Genomic DNA, 17,591 nt, shown 5'->3' with positions numbered 1-17,591 from the left:
TCCTACCCTGGCAGAGACTCCTGTTGGCTGTCTGGGGCACCCCACTGGGAGTGAGGACCACCTCACTGGGTCCTGCTCCCTCCTGCCCTACCCCACAGCCCTCTGGACAAAGTCCCTTCTGGGCAGCCCCTAGGCATCTTCTTCACCTGGGTCCTCTGTGGGTTCCCCAGAAGTCCTGGCCAGCTCATTGCTGACGTGATTCACCCTGTGCAGCTGCATCCACTGACCCCACCACCCAGCACCCAGCCAGGCCAGCATCTCGCCTGAGGCTTTCCCAAGCAGAGGTCTCGCCCAGCCTTTGAGTTCCTTCCACCCTCAACCTCTGAATCCAGGCGACACAGCTCAAATTCTTCAAGTGAACTCCCTGAAACCCCCACCGACCCAGTCAACCTTTGGGGAGGGGAGGCACCCCAGGCAACTCCCATCATGGTGAGTGCCACAGCACCCCAACAACCGCCGCTAGAGAAAGCCTCCCTCTGCCTTCCAATGGCTCCTGTTGGCATGTCTCCTGTCTCTGCTGTGGGTGGGAGGTGAGGTCTCCTACGGTTTCTAAATTAGTTCTTAACCAAGGCGGCTGAAAGAACTGCTTTAGATGGTCTAGCACCTTGTTTTGGAATGTGGGTGCAGTTAGCAGCCCTGTGAAACTGAATCAGAAACCTGGTGTTTGAAAATAACACATAGAGAACAAACTTGTGGTTACCCATGTGTGTGGTGGGGGAGGGGAAATATAAGGGTAGGGGAGTGGGAGGTGCAAACCATTGGGTGTAAGATAGCCTCAAGGATGTGCTGTATAACACAGGGATTACAGCCAATAGCTTGTAATAACTGTAAATGGAAAGTAACCTTTAAAATGGTATTGTAATTTGTTTAAATAAAATTTTATTTTGAAGTAATTTCAGACTTGGAGAAAAGTTGCAAAAATAATACCAAAAATTCTGGTAGACCCGTTACCCAGTATGTTAACATTTTTACTTCATTTACTTTTTCATTCTCTCTCCTTCTTTTCTTGTTCTCCTAAACCATTTGGGAGTAAATTACAGAGTTCATGACCTTGCACTCAGACTCTTCAGTGTGATCTGAAAATAAGGACGTTCTTTTCTACAACCACAGTACAATGATCAAAGTCAGGAAATTAGCTTTGATACAATGCCATTAACTTATCTGAGGATTTCTTCAAATATCCATTTGTCTCACTAGTATCTTTTATAGGAAAAAAAAAAAAAAATCCAATCCAGGATGTATTGCCTTCAACTACCATGTCTTATTTAATCTCCTTTGATGTGAAACAGTCCCTCGGTCTTTCTTTGTCTCCCATTTTAAAAGAGGACAGGCTACTTATTTTATAGAGGGCCTCTCAATCTGGGTTTATCAGATGTGTCCTCATGATTTGATTCATGGGATACATCTTTGGCAGGGACTCCACAGAGGTGACGCTGTGTTCTCAGTGAGTCATCTCAGGAGGCACACATGTCAATTGACCCCATTACTGGAGGCTTGCTGTTGTTCAGTCACTCAGTTGTGTCCAACTCTTTGTGACCCCATAGCCAGGTTTCCCTGTCCTTCACTATCTCCTAGAGCTTGCTCAAACTCATGTCCATTGAGTCGGTGATGCCATCCAACCATCTCATCCTCTGTCGTCCCCTTCTCCTCCTGCTCTCAATCTTTCCCAGCATCAGGGTCTTCTCTAATGAGTCGGCTCGTCACATCAGGTGGCCAAAGTATTGGAGCTTCAGCTTCAGCATCAGTCCTTCCAATGAATATTCAGGACTGATTTCCTTAAGGATTGATTGGTTTGACCTCCTTGCAGTCCAAGGGACTCTCAAGAGTCTTCTCCAACACCACACTTTAAAAGTATCAGTTCTTTGGCGCTCAGCTTTATGGTCCAACTCTCACATCCATACATGCCTACTGGAAAATGACAAGTACTGTTAGAACAAGCAACCCAATTATGCATAAGTGTTTTCCTATTGTTGGAGGTGTATCTTCAGGGGAAATTCCCAGAGGTGGAATGGCTGCTTCAAGGTGAGGGCATATGTAGTTTCATTCGATAGCTATGTGATTTTTCAAGCCTTTCATGATTCAGAAATGGAGAAAAGCCGCCAGAGGCAGGAGTGAGAGGGCACAGAGGGGAAGAAGGGCAGAAGGCAGAATGGACAGGAACCAGCCTCCTTGGGGACCGCACCACTGCACTGGTTCCCAGAAGCCTCTCTGGCACCTAGCTTACTTGGGAACTTTCAGAAGCTCCTCCCACCTCATTCTGGACTGTCAGGAAGCATTTAACAGGAGGCTTCCTGTGTGCTGTTTTGGGTCTGTCATGAATCCTCTGTTCCTTATTAATTCCTGAATATTCAGGAATTAAGAGGAGTGGCAAACCACTCCTGGGGCTGAGAATGCATGCATTTCCTTCCTTAGTTTTTCCATATGGTGATAAGTAGCTATTTTGATAAGTAGCTATTTATGAGCCTCTTCCTTTTTATGAACCATACCATAAAAGTGATTATTTACAACCCTCTCTCTTTAATATGGATTGCCTTATGTTTCCTTGATAATTTGTACTTCTGGACTTTTGATCTTTATCTTTGCTGAACAAAGCTACCTTGTAAGACAGTATATATACCCACACTATGTTGACAAAAACACCCTTGTTCCATCAGAGCTTGGATCCCCCTGTCTTTCTTTCTTTTTCTCTCTCTTTCTTTCTCTCTCTCTCAGGTTAATTCTTTGGAGTGCAGAACCCCGCTGAGCTCACTTTCTTGGCCAGGCTTGCAAGACCCTCACGAGAGGGCGCCCTGTGCCTATGTGAAGCAGTGCAAGTCCCATGTCAAGGGCTTTATTGGTTTTCTGCATAAACCAAGGAATATCAGCTTCTTACTCTCTCTCTTTTACTTTCTTATCATCAACTCCGGACCACCAGGTTCCAGTCCATTAAAGGACCTCAACAGGTGGTGCCCAAAACAGGGGACTGGTACACATGGCAGATTTGAACGGAGTGACTCAAGGACCTATTGAGGTCAGTAAGTACTAAGACATGGGTCAAACAGCTGGAAAGCCCCATCACTTTTCTACTTTAGTTCATCACTTATTTAAAGTTCAGGGACTTTCAGTTTCATGCCAGTGAATAGAGGCTTGCCTTCAGACTGTGGTTGAATGTAATCCTTGGTTCCCAGATGAAGGTAGTTTTGATTTAGAAATTTGGCACCGAGTCAAAGAGAATGTTGAACAAGCCGCCAGACAGGGAAAAAATATTCCAATAGATTTCTGTCCCCTGTGGGCTCTCATTAAATCTGTGATTCTGCCATTTCAAGGTAATTCTAGCCCTCCTGATATTTGGCAACAGGCAGAACACTTACTACCTGAATATGAATTAGATGATGAAACCTTACAAAAGGCCCAATTAGAACAACATAATAAAATATTTCAGAATTTTCCTACAAGCCCTGCCCCGGTTGCTCCAAGCGCTCCTCCCCTGCCAGCAGGCCCAAATCCCAAAGTCTTTCCTTTGCTAGAACCTAATGATTCTGGCAACGACTTCCCTAAGACACCTTTTGACATTAAAACCAACAACACCTTTCTGAATAACAATAATAAGTTTTTACCACATACTCTTAATACCAGCGAATTTGTAGTAAGAATTTGCTACCTACTCACTCTCCTTCATGACAGAGGCTCTCTGAATTGCTGGCTTTGCAATCACAAGTCTCTGAAGCTGATGGTTTCTACGCCTTTCCACTTTTTAGAAATCCTGATGCTCAAGGGCACATAATACCTCAATATGAGGGTATTAACTTTTATCACATGCAACAAATTTAAAAAGCTATAACTATGTACAGCCCACATTCACCTTTTACTAAAGTACTTCTAAAGTCTATAACATCCTCTATTGGAAATTTTATTCCCCATGATTGGTGAACTTTAATAAAAGCTCTCCTTAAACCAGATGTTTTTCTGGAACTCTCTTGCTTTTTCAATGATTCAGCAGATGTTGGGAATTTGATCTCTGGTTCCTCTGCCTTTTCTAAAACCAGCTTGAATATCTGGAAGTTCACGATTCACGTACTGCTGAAGCCTGGCTTGCAAGACTTTGAGCATTACTTTATTAGCGTGTGAGATGAGTGCAATTGTGCAATAGTTTGAGCATTCTTTGGCATTGCCTTTCTTTGGGATTGGAATGAAAACTGACCTTTTCCAGTCCTGTGGCCACTGCTGAGTTTTCCAAATTTGCTGGCATATTGAGTGCAGCACTTTCACAGCATCATCTTTCAGGATTTGAAATAACTCAACTGGAATTCCATCACCTCCACTAGCTTTGTTCGTAGTGATGCTTTCTAAGGCCCACTTGACTTCACATTCCAGGATGTCTGGCTCTAGGTGAGTGATCACACCATCGTGACTATCTTGGTCGTGAAGATCTTTTTTGTACAGTTCTTCCATGTATTCTTGCCACCTCTTCTTAATATCTTCTGCTTCTGTTAGGTCCATACCATTTCTGTCCTTTATCGAGCCCATCTTTGCATGAAATGTTCCCTTGGAAGCAACAGTTAGAACTGGACATGGAACAACAGACTGGTTCCAAACAGGAAAAGGAGTATGTCAAGGCTATATATTGTCACCCCGCTTATCTAACTTCTATGCAGAGTACATCATGAGAAACACTGGGCTGGAAGAAGCACAAGCTGGAATCAAGATTGCTGGGAGAAATATCAATAACCTCAGATATGCAGATGACACCACCCTTATGGTGGAAAGTGAAGAGGAACTAAAAAGCTTCTTGATGAAAATGAAAGAGGAGAGTGAAAAAGTTGGCTTAAAGCTCAACATTCAGAAAACGAAGATCATGGCATCTGGTCCCATCACTTCATGGGAAATAGATGGGGAAACAGTGGAAACAGTGTCAGACTTTATCTTTTTGGACTCCAGAATCACTGCAGATGGTGACTGCAGCCATGAAATTAAAAGATGCTTACTCCTTGGAAGAAAAGTTATGACCAACCTAGACAGCATATTGAAAACCAGAGACATTACTTTGCCAAAAAAGGTTCGTTTAGTCAAGGCTATGGTTTTTCCAGTGGTTGTGTATGGATGTGAGAGTTGGACTGTGAAGAAGGCTGAGCACCGAAGAATTGATGCTTTTGAACTGTGGTGTTGGAGAAGACTCTTGAGAGTCCCTTGGACTGCAAGGAGATCCAACCAGTCCATTCTGAAGGAGATCAGCCCTGGGATTTCTTTGGAAGGAATGATGCTAAAGCTGAAACTCCAGTACTTTGGCCACCTCATGCGAAGAGTTGACTCATTGGAAAAGACTCTGATGCTGGGAGGAATTGGGGGCAGGAGGAGAAGGGGACGACAGAGGATGAGATGGCTGGATGGCATCACCGACTTGATGGAGGTGAGTTTGAGTGAACTCCGGGAGTTGTTGATGGACAGGGAGGCCTGGCGTGCTGCAACTCATGGGGTTGCAAAGATTTGGACACGACTGAGTGACTGAACTGAAGTGAAACCAGGAGAATATCTTCAATGGATAATGTGGTTTCATGATAGAGCCAGAGATCATGCTAACAGAAATGCTCAAGCTGGAGCTCCCCCAAATCAAATTACTTTTGAGATGATAACTGGTACAGGACAATTTGACGCTATAGAAGCTCATAGAGTGCCCTCCTTTGTTACATGAACAATTAAAAACAGTGGGATCGAATTACTCCTCAAGGGGAGCCTACAGGTAGCTACACGAAAATATTCCAAGGACCTAATGAAACGTATGCTGACTTTTTAGCTAGATTAGAAACTGCTATTTCCCATATTATAATTGGAGAAGAAGCCAAAAGGCAACTAGAGAAATTACTTGCTTATGAATGTGCAAATCAGGAATGTCAAAAGGCTATAGCTCCAATTCGTGAGACAGGGACTATTATTGATTGTTTGAAGGCTGTTGCAATCTATGATCAGAAACTCAAAAGATGCAAATCCTAGCTGAAACAATGGTTGCTGCCTTAAGAAAGGGAAATGAAGGATGCTTTACAAGTGTAGACAAGAACCATTTAAACAGGGACTGCCCTAAGAAAGCTAATAAAAAAACCTCCAAAAATCTGCCTTCACTGCCGCTGCTGTAGAGAAATGCATTGGGCCAAAGATTGTAAATCTAAATTTGACATTGAAGGGAAACCTATTCCGGGAAACTCCAAGCAGGGGACCCCCCAGGTCCCCTTCAACAAAAACCAGGGGCAAATTCCATCTTCTCCCTCAAACCCTCAACATCCAGCAGTGCTGCCATCGATATACCAGCCCTAAATGACATTCTCCTTTACCCTCAAGCAGTCCCTTCTAGAACAACTACAGGACTTTTTGGACCCCTGCCCCCACAGACCTTCAGTCTTTTACTTGGCTGATCTAGTTTGACTTCTAAGGGAATTACTGTTCACCCTGGAGTAATTGATTCAGATTATAAAAGAGAAATTCAAATTATGATGTTACCTCAGATTTTTATGGCAATTCAAAAAGGGGGATAAAATTGCTTAATTACTTCTTTTACCTTACATTTCTGTTAACTCCTCTGATGATACATGGATGGGCGGATTCAGCAGTACAGATCAAAAACAGTCCTTTTGGACATCATTGGTATCTGAATTTGCCCGGCCGACTATAAATATCAAAATTAATGGTAAAAGATTTTCTGGTCTCCTCTACACTGGATCTGATATTATTTCCAAACATTTATGGCCCCAATCCTGGCCTGTACAAAAAATTTCTTGCCAAATTGCAGGGATTTCTCAAACCAAAGTACAAGAGATTTACCACAGTACTCAGATTTATCCATGTGAGGGACCAAAAGGCCAACCTGCAACATTAAGACCTTCTGTGATAGATGCACCCCTTAATCTAATAGGAAGGGACTTACTTATGCAATGGCAAACTCAGTTATACATTCCACATTTTTCCTAGGGGCCACCGCTCATTTAACAAACAATACAATTATTAAAATAACTTGGAAGAATGACGAGCCTATTTGGACAGAGCAGTGGCCCCTCACGAGAGAGAAATTACAGGCGGCTAAGGAACTTATAGATACACAACTAGAATTAAAGCATGTTGAGGAATCTTGTTCTCCTTGGAACTCTCCTATTTTTGTCATAAAAAAGAAATCTAACAAATGGGGTCTCCTAAAGACCTTAGAAAAGTTAATGCATCCATGAAACCTATGGGTGCATTACAACCAGGAATCCCATCACCTACCACTATTCCTCAAAATTGGCACATTATTATTATTGATTTACAAGATTGCTTTTTAAAATATACCTTTACACCCTTTAAACTGAGAGAGATTCTCTTTCTCTCTCCGTTATCCTAATCATATCGGACCTCATAAATGGTACCAATGGACTGTACTGCCACAAGGGATGACGAATTCTCCCACCATGTGTCAGTACTACATAGCCAAAGCCCTCGAGCCTGTGAGAAAGCAATTTCCTAACTTTCTTGTTATTCACTATATGGATGATTATGTTGTTTTTGGCTCCATCTATCTTAGAAACTCAACACATTTGATATAGCTCAACTATGCTTTAAAAACTCTGGATTAACCATTGCCCCTGAAAAAAATCAAACCTCTACACCTTACCATTACTTGGGGTTTGTTGTTAATAGACAACATATTATTCCACAACTAACTCAGATCCCAGATCCGTACTGATAAATTATCAACCTTAAATGATTTTCAAAAGCTCTTAGGTGGTATGAATTGGATTGGACCTTCTTTAGGCATTGCTAATTATCAAATGAATAACCTATTTAATACTTTAAAAGGAGATCCTGATTTAAATAGCCCTCGTTCACTTTCTCAAGAGGCACGAGAAGAACTCTATTTAGTGCAAAATAAATTACAAAAGCAATTTCTTACTCGCATCAAACTAGATTTGCCTCTGGAATTATTTATACTCCCCTCTCTTCATTCTCCCACAGGACTTCTTGCCCAACAAGAACACCCAATAGAATGGATCTATACCCATTTTAGGGGAATAAAGTCACTTACACCCTACCTTCATTTAATTGCTCTAATCATTATCAATGGAAGAAATAGGACTAAAACTCTAATTGGCTCTGGTCCTCATAAAACTGTAATGCCTATCAATAAATCTCAATTTGAGAACGTATTACAAACTTCTACTGATATCCAAATAGCTTTTCTGGAATATTTTGGAGAAATTTCATTTCATTATCCTTCTGGTAAGCTGTGGAATTTCTTCAAAAATACTGAATTTATTATTTCTCGCATTATCAGCTCACAGCCTATAACACAAGCTGAGGGGACTAAAAACGCCAAAGCTTCATTCTGGTCTCTTAAGGAATATAAAGTCTTTTATACTAAATTTCATTCTGCTCAACAAAATGAATTATATGCTCTTATTCAAGTTATTTGCCTACATCCTTACCCCATTAATATAGTCTCTGACTCTGTATGTTCAGTTTTTGTATTAAAAAATATAGAAACCTCCACCATAAACTCCAATCAACCTATTTTTCAACAACTCTTTTTCAAACTATAATCTGTTGTTAGAAACCGCAATTCTCCCATTTATATCACACATATTCGAGCACATTCTTGCCTTCCTGGCCCCATGACTCATGGTAATGAGCAGGCTGATAAACTGGTTTCCTTTGTTGCTCTAGAGGAACAGCATGCTCCGTTTCATAACAATGCTGGTTCCCTACACCAGCTATGGAAAATCCCAGACCGCCAGGCTAAAGAAATTATTAGTAATTGCTCTCCGTGTAGACCCCTACATCTTCGACCCATCGCACAAGGTATTAATCCTCACGGTTTGCAACCTAATGAACTATGGCAAATGGATGTAACTCATTGCCCTGAACTTTCTCCATTTTCTTTCTTGCTTGTCTGTATCAACACTAATTCTTCTTTTATCTGGGCCACACCTCTTTGCAGTGAGGTTACACAACACGTTATAACTCACTTATTAGCTTGTTTTGTTGTAATGGGAACTCCTAGTTCTATAAAAACAGACAATGGCCCTGCCTATATTTCTAGACACTTTAAACAATTTTTACAATCTTTTTCTATTAAACATGTTACAGGTATTCCTTATAATCCACAGGCACAAGGCATAGTCGAATGAGCACATCACACACTAAAGTTGCAAATAAAAAAATTTAATAAGGGGGAATACACAGGAATCTAAAGCAGACTTTACTAGATTCCAACATAAGATATTTTCTAAACCTATAACTATTGTTAATACAGCTTTATTTGTTTTAAATTTTTTAAACTTACCACAGGGAGATATCTTAACAAGAGCAGAAAAGCATTTCAAGGAATTGAAGGACACTTCTCTTCCTCTGCCCATTTGGTACCAAGACGGGTTAACGAAAAAATGGAAATATGGGAAACTAATCTTACAGGGAAATGGGTATGCTTGTATTTCCCCAGATGGATCCAACGAACTCACATGGCTTCCTCTTCGGAAGATTCAGCCCAAGGGGGCCCCCAGCCTTCAAAATAGAGACAAAACAACAAAAACCCCAGGAGGAAGAAATTCCAATACGGGTCATGGTGGCTCTAAAGATCTCCAGGAAGCGCCACCCTCGGCAGCATCAACCTTATGATCGCCCCACTTGGGGACACATAAAAACCCTTACTAATCAAGCTGAAAATTTGGTCTCTCAACAGGGAATGCCTCGGAGTCCTGAATACATTCTCCTGGCAATGCTCAGTCTGCTTGCCCGTGCCTCCCCCATTCAAGCTCTAACTAATCATACTTACTGGGCTCACATACCCAACCCCTCTCTACTACATGTGGACAGAGAGAGGACCAATCGTTTCAACTAATGACTCTATACATAGGCCTTCTCCCTGGAGCACTAAAGGGCCCTCACACGCTGAAGAAGAAGGAAAACTAATTAATATTTCTCTAGGTTATGAAGTCCTTCCTTTGTGCATGGGCACAGCAGAATTATGCATAATCATTAGCTGACAAACTTGGGCTTTCGCCCTGCCTCCCCAAAAGGATTTTCGGATGTTGCTTGGATTATTTACTGCCCTTTCTTTGTCTGTGGACCATGTTTATACTGCTGAGACTTTAGGGAAAGAGTTAGGGAAAGAACAAAGAACATTATGCAAAGGGTTTACTTATAAGAACTTTACATATGCTCCTGTTCGTTGGGACAAATGTCAAGCCAAATCAGGAAAATTAATGTTTGTGGCTAACCATACAATTGTTGATTGCAGACCCCATGGTATGTGGTTATCTAACTACTCAGATGATATTAACAGCACTGTGTGTGACTATGCTACTCAAGTGACATGGAAGGTCACTGACACTATGATGGAGCATTACCGTGACAAAGGACTTCTTTGGTGGCTTGAAGGTGGATTAGCCCCAGCTCATCCTAGAATCCTTGATAAACAGAGTGGGCTTGAACAATGGGACATCTGGAAGCTTGCTGTGAGCACTGAAGAACTTGGTACTCGGACCAGACGTTTCACAGGGACCAGTTGTGGTCATAGTAACTATTTCTTTCTCTATAATCAGTCATATTTTATACAGGTCTGTGTCCCACTTCCTTTTGTTATAGCCATAGGAAATTTACAATTTAATAAGACTTTACTTTCTGTAACTTGTATTAATTGCAAACTAAATACTTGTCTTAACTCCTCTATGTCTTTAAGAAATGATTCCTTTTTGATTCTTCCATCTCAATGTAATTTGTGGTTAGCAATAAATCTCCAACGACCCTGGGAAGAAGGTCCCACAGCTGGACTTGCATCCAGATTACTTACTAAACTGCTCCAGTGGTCTAAACGATTCGTTGGATGGCTGATTCTTGGCATTTTGGGGTTAATAGCTATTTGCACCACTGCTGCTGTCACTGGAGCTGCTTTACATACCTCGATTCAAACACATAATTTTATCCAAAATTGGACTGAAGATACTTATAATATATGAGCTACTCAGGCTGAGGTAGATGAAGATATTCAAGAGGAAATACAGGAATTAAAAACAGCCATCAAATGGGTTGGAGATCAATTAATAGGTTTGCAAAACCAAGTGATACTAAAATGTGATTGGAATTCTACTCAAATTTTTTGAATTTGTGTTCAATTCAATCATAGTGTCTACAACTGGGAACAAATCAAATTTCATTTACAAAACATACATGATAATGCCTCTCTAAATGTACAATTACTGCAAAAGGAAATCTTTGAAACCTTTTCTAAATGTCTGCCCTCTTCTACTAATTTGGAAACTTTAGCTGAACAACTAGCTGATCAATTATCTGGGCTAGACCCACGAGGATGGTTGCAAAGTACCCACAGTATCAGGTCTGAAACTGTAACTTTGGTGATTGTCTTGGTAATTATATTTGTTGTTTATTGTTACCTCTCTATAAGGTTGGTTAATACTAAACAAACTCAATTGATCACGACCTTTTTTACAAACATAATTAAATTAGGGGAATTTTCACGAAGTATTTAACAGGAGGCTTCCTGTGTGCTGTTTTGGATCTGTCATGAATCCTCTGTTCCTTATTAATTCCTGAATATTCAGGAATTAAGAGGAGTGGCAAACCACTCTTGGGGCTGAGAATGCATGCATTTCCTTCCTTAGTTTTTCCATATGGTGATAAGTAGCTATTTTGATAAGTAGCTATTTATGAGCCTCTTCCTTTTTATGAACCATACCAAAAAAGTGATTATTTACAACCCTCTCTCTTTAATATGGATTGCCTTATGTTTCCTTGATAATTTGTACTTCTGGACTTTTGATCTTTATCTTTGCTGAACAAAGCTACCTTGTAAGACAGTATATATACCCACACTATGTTGACTAAAACACCCTTGTTCCATCAGAGCTTGGGTCCCCGTGTCTTTCTTTTTCTCTCTCTCTCAGGTTAATTCTTTGGAGTGCAGAAGCCCGCTGAGCTCACTTTCTTGCCTGGGCTTGCAAGACCCTTGTGAGAGGGCGCCCTGTGCCTATGTGAAGCAGTGCAAGTCCCATGTCAAGGGCTTTATTGGTTTTCTGCATAAACCAAGGAATATCAGCCTCTTTCTCTCTCTCTTTTACTTTCTTATCATCGACTCCAGACCACCAGCTTCCAGTCCATTAAAGGACCTCAGCACTGGACCACACAATTCTGCAGTTTATCACATGCTTGCACCTAATTACTGGGTGTGGTTGTTAGTATTAAATAATTGCCTCTTTCCTTCTGTTTTTTCTGCCAATTGCTACTATGTTCTTTGAAGAGAGGAAGTACAACTTTTATAAAGAGTCCTGGAGATATGCATCAAAGTGCACACATAACTTGGCAAACTGTCTAGCCTGGTTCCATTATTCCTCACCTGTGAGCAAAGGTGTAAGCAGGTGTGAGTGCATTCCTATGGGGCTTATGAACCCCCCACCCAGACAGAAACCCCAACCCCTCTTCTATGACCCCCTCTCCAGTTCTGTCTCACCATGATGAAACAATTCCGTACAGAATTCCAATCCCAGCCCTATCCTTCCCGAGATCTCAGGTGAGTCACCTGACCTAAGCCACCATCTTCCTTATCTGTAAAATGAGAGGAAGGGGTAATAACACCTATTTCTCAGGATTGTCGGATTCAGTTCAGTTCAGTTCAGTCGCTCAGTCGTGTCCAACTATTTGCGACCCCATGAATCGCAGCACACCAGGCCTCCCTGTCCATCAACAACTCCTGGAGTTCACTCAGACTCACATCCATCGAGTCAGTGATGCCATCCAGCCATCTCATCCTCTATTGTCCCCTTCTCCTCCCGCCCCCAATCCCTCCCAGCATCAGAGTCTTTTCCAATGAGTCAACTCTTCACATGAGGTGGCCAAAGTACTGGAGTTTCAGCTTTAGCATCATTCCTTCCAAAGAAATCCCAGGGCTGATCTCCTTCAGAATGGACTGGTTGGATCTCCTTGCAGTCCAAGGGACTCTCAAGAGTCTTCTCCAACACCACAGTTCAAAAGCATCAATTCTTCGGCACTCAGCCTTCTTCACAGTCCAAATCTCACATCCATACATGACCACAGGAAAAACCATAGCCTTGACTAGACGGACCTTAGTTGGGAAAGTAATGTCTCTGCTTTTGAATATGCTATCTAGGTTGGTCATAACTTTTCTTCCAAGGAGTAAGCGTCTTTTAATTTCATGGCTGCAGTCATCATCTGCAGTGATTTTGGAGCCCAAAAAGATAAAGTCTGACACTGTTTCCACTGTTTCCCCATCTATTTCCCATGAAGTGATGGGACCAGATGCCATGATCTTCGTTTTCTGAATGTTGAGCTTTAAGCCAACTTTTTCACTCTCCACTTTCACTTTCATCAAGAGGTTGTTGGATTAAGTGGGTACAAAATACTTAGCATTGTCCCTGGATATGGAAAGTGCTCAGTAAAGAGGAGGGATTTTTAAATGTCTATTTTATTTAGTATTTATTTGGTTGCACTGGGTTTAGCTGCCGCACTCAGGCTCTTCCACTTTCATTGCAGCTTGCAGGATCTTTCGCCATGGCATGTGAACGCTTAGCTGTGCATGCTGGATCTAGTTCCCAAACCGGGGATTGAACCCAAGCCCTCTGAATTGGGAGCTTGGTGTCTTAGCCAATGGACCACCAGGAAAGTCCCAAGGAAGGTTTTTTAGGGTCTTTCTTAGCCCTGCCAGGATATTTATATACACATCAGAGGCTCATTAAGCCCTGGCTATGTCACTGTGCTGGGGCCAGGCAGAGAACCATGACTAAGATATGCTACCCTCAAGGGCATCCAGGCAGGTAAAAGGAGGCAGGAGTGACCTGAGTAGGACAGAATATCAGTAATTCATAAGGCATGGATGTCGGGCTCACTGCGCAGGCTCTGTTCTCAGTGCTTGTATGAATCTGATCCTGTGAGGTGGGTACTGGATTATTCCATGACAGATGAGGAAATCAAAGCACACTCATAGCCAGTGAGCTGGAGGTCCAGATGCCTCCGGAGGCTGGGCTCTGAACCCCATCCCCTATTGTTGTTCCACATGGAGTGAGGAGGCACGGGCCAGGGGATTCGGAAAGGGGCTACTGGCATGTGCAGACCAGCCTCTCAGACCCAGAGCCATCTGTTCCACCCTCTCCTGTTCTGTTTCATCTCTTAGATCCTCTACGCCACACCCATCACCGCCTGTCTGCTCTTCTCCACTAGGCCAGTTCCCTTTATGTCTTTATCCTCCATGCCCCAGATCCCAGTACAAGGCTTGTTCCTGAAGGTGTGTGCTGGAATTAATGACTGGACAGGTTGTATCTGTGTGTCTTTGGCACGGGAGTGGGGGTTGTGACCTGCACCAAGGCAGTGAGAACAGAGGTGGAAATCATGGGCCTGGGTGTTGATTGGCTATGGGGAAGAGAGGCCAACTCTGGAGAACTGGCTGTCAGGCAGGTCTGGGCACAGGTGACCCCTGTGTGGTGGCCGTGCATGCTGAGACAGGGGACACGGACAGAGGAGCAGGCAGTGGACGCCAGTGAGTTGCCAGAGGCCCTGGTTCACCAGTGGTTTAAGGCCTAGAATAGTTGGCATCATCTGGAGAGTGGGCCCACCTAGAAGCAGATGGAGACTCTGGAGAGCACGATATTAACCAAGATGCACAGCGGTCAAGGACGATCTGGAGGTGCAAGGACTTGAGGACTAGAAAGTCACAGCAATGGGGGCCGTTCAGTTTAGGGGCAAACAGTGCTCACAGTAAAGTGATGAAACAAAGCCACAGAGAGTTCTGGTACCCTCAGTACACTGTGTCCCACCCCCTGTTAAATTTTGGCATGCTTAAAATGATAAAGCTTCAGGTGAAGAGAACAAGCATGTGGATACCAAGGGGAAAAGAAAGGGTGGGATGAATTGGGATTGACATATATACACTATTGATACTATGTGTAAAATTGATAACTAGTGAGAACCTACTGTATAATGCAGGGGAATCTACTCAGTACTCCATGGTGACCTAATGGGAAGGAAATCCAAAAAAGAGGGGACACATATTGGAGAAGGAAATGGCAATCCACTCCAGTATTCTTGGAAATCCCATGGACAGAGGAGCCTGGCAGGCTACAGTCCATGGCATTGCAAAGAGTGAGACAAGACTTAGCGACTAAACCACCACCATGTGTACATACAGCCGATTCACTTGCTGTACAGCAGAAACACAACATTGTAAAGCAACTATACTCCCATAAAAGTTAGTTAAAAAAATTATAAAGCTTCAGTTAATCTGAAAATTTCAGCTCCTCCCAAATGACTCATCCTCCATATGTTAAGGATAATAAAGCTCCATCCTTCTTACACAGGGAATGACCTACAGTAGAAAATGTCTTAGATTGTTTGGAGTGCTCCCTTATCTGACATCACATCCACCCTGTATGCAGCAGGGCAGTTTGCTCCCATTTTCCAGATGAGATGACTGAGGACCCAACTGGGAAGGGTCTGGAAAGCAGACCTTTTGGTGCCTCGAGCAGAGCCAGGACTGAATCAACACATCACTTCGTTATTCAGCCCACTGTGCAGGGTGGGGGTTCCTTGGTGCCATGATCCCTCCAGGCATCAAGCCAGAGAGTGGACAAAATCCAGTGCACATGTGAGATGAGGCTTGCAAACTTCCAGGTGTCCCTGACTCAGAGGGGGGTGCTCAGCAAATATTTACCAAGTGGACAAAACTTTCATCATCCCTGCTGTACGATGTTGCAAGTTCCTGGAACGCACATGGCGAGGCAGGATGGGTGCTGGCAAAGGCTGGGACCCTGCAGGGAACAGTTAATTATTCTGGGAGTTCAGACTTGCAAGGCAGAGCTCAGGAAGGCCCTGGGTCTTTCCTAGCCAACTCCTCCAAAGTTAAACCAACCGCAGCTCCGAGAAATCTAGAAAGGCACGTCTCCATCTCCCTTCTCCCACCCCCGAGAATGTTGCCTCTGAACTTTTCTAGATCCATGGAGAACCTTCCCCGGAGGAAAAAACCCCAGCTCAGATTAGCGGGTTCCTTGCTTGTGGGCAGAGGTGGGGGAGGGAAGGGTGATGGGTCTGGGGTTGGGGGTGGGAGCCTAACCAAATCTCCTTGCTCAAAACTCAGGGCCTGGCTCAAGATACTTGGCCACCTTCCACAAGCTTGCCACATGTGTATCCAAACCCTGAGTTCTACTCCCTTCCCCCCTTGATCCTGAAATTGGGAAAACCAACTCAGGTTTTCCTAATCCACCAGAGAGGCTCCTACCCTGAGAATTCTAACTCCCGTTAGGCTCCTCTCTCAAAATACCTGTGTGCCCTTAGGCAAACCACTCAATATCCCTGAGCCTGTCTTTCCACTTGTTGTTGTTCAGTAGTTAAGTCACGTCTTATACTGTGACTTCATGGACTAAAGCACGCCAAGCTTCTCTGTCCTCCACTGTCTCCTGGAGTTTGCTCAAATTCATGTCCATCCAGTCGGTGATGCTATCTAATCATCTCATCCTCTGTTGTCCCCTCTCCTCCTGCCTTCAATCTTTCCCAGCATAATGGTCTTTTCCAATGAGTTAGCTCTTCGCATCAGGTGGCCAAAGTACTGGAGCTTTGGTTTCAGCATCAGTCCTTCCAGTGAATATTCAGGGTTGATTTTCTTTAGGACTGACTGGTTTGATCTCCTCACTGTCCAAGAGACCCTCAAGAGTCTTCTCCAGCACCACACGTTGTAAACATCAAATCTTCAGCATTCAGCTTTCTTTATGGTCCAACTCTCACATCCATACATGACTACTGGACAAACCAGAGCTTTGACTAGATGGACCTTTGTCGTCAAAGTGGTGTCTTTGCTTTTTAACACCCTGTCTAGGTTTATCAAAGCTATTCTTCCAAAGAGCAAGCGTCTTATAATTTCATGGCTGCAGTCAGTTTGCAGTGATTTTGGAGCCCAAGAAAATAAAGTCTGTTACTGTTTCCATTGTTTTCCCATCTACTTGCCATGAAGTGATGGGCCCAAATGCTATGATCTTAGTTTTTTGAATGTTGAGTTTTAAGCCAGCGTTTTCACTCTCCTCTTTCACCTTCATCAAAAGGCTCTTGTGAAATGAGTCTGTTGTAAAATAGATCATTTCACCATTTCTCTCTAAAAATATACCCTGGGCCAGTTTCTCCTTCCTGGCTGAGAGGCTTTTCCAGGGCTGGAACATAATTTTCATACTCACATTCCCTTCCCCCAATGCTGGAAGTACAGGAGACACTCAACACGCTGATAAAGTAAAAGTCCTTTACAAAATAATTCGATATTGACTCTATGCCTGCCACCAACCTAAGCAGTTGCTATGGATTTTCTCATTGAGTCCCTATGTTGCTCAATGAAGGTATGATTACACTCATTTTGAAAGTGAAGAAACTGGGACTTCCCTGGTGGTCCAGTGGTGAAGACTCCACAATTCCAATGCAGGGGGCATAGGTTCAATCCCTGGTGGGAGAATGGATCCCATGTGTGGTTCACAACAAAAATAAATGGACAATTAAAAAGAAAAAGATGGGGGCTTCCCTGGTGGTTTGGTGGCAAAGAATCTGCCTGCCAGTGCAGGAGACACCAGTTCGATCCCTAGTCAGGGAAGTGTGCC

The sequence above is a fragment of the Budorcas taxicolor genome, chromosome 5 (assembly GCF_023091745.1).
Source record: "Budorcas taxicolor isolate Tak-1 chromosome 5, Takin1.1, whole genome shotgun sequence".
Lineage (NCBI taxonomy): Eukaryota > Metazoa > Chordata > Mammalia > Artiodactyla > Bovidae > Budorcas > Budorcas taxicolor.
The sequence above is the reverse complement of the archived record's forward strand: the minus strand, read 5'-3'. Positions refer to the sequence as shown.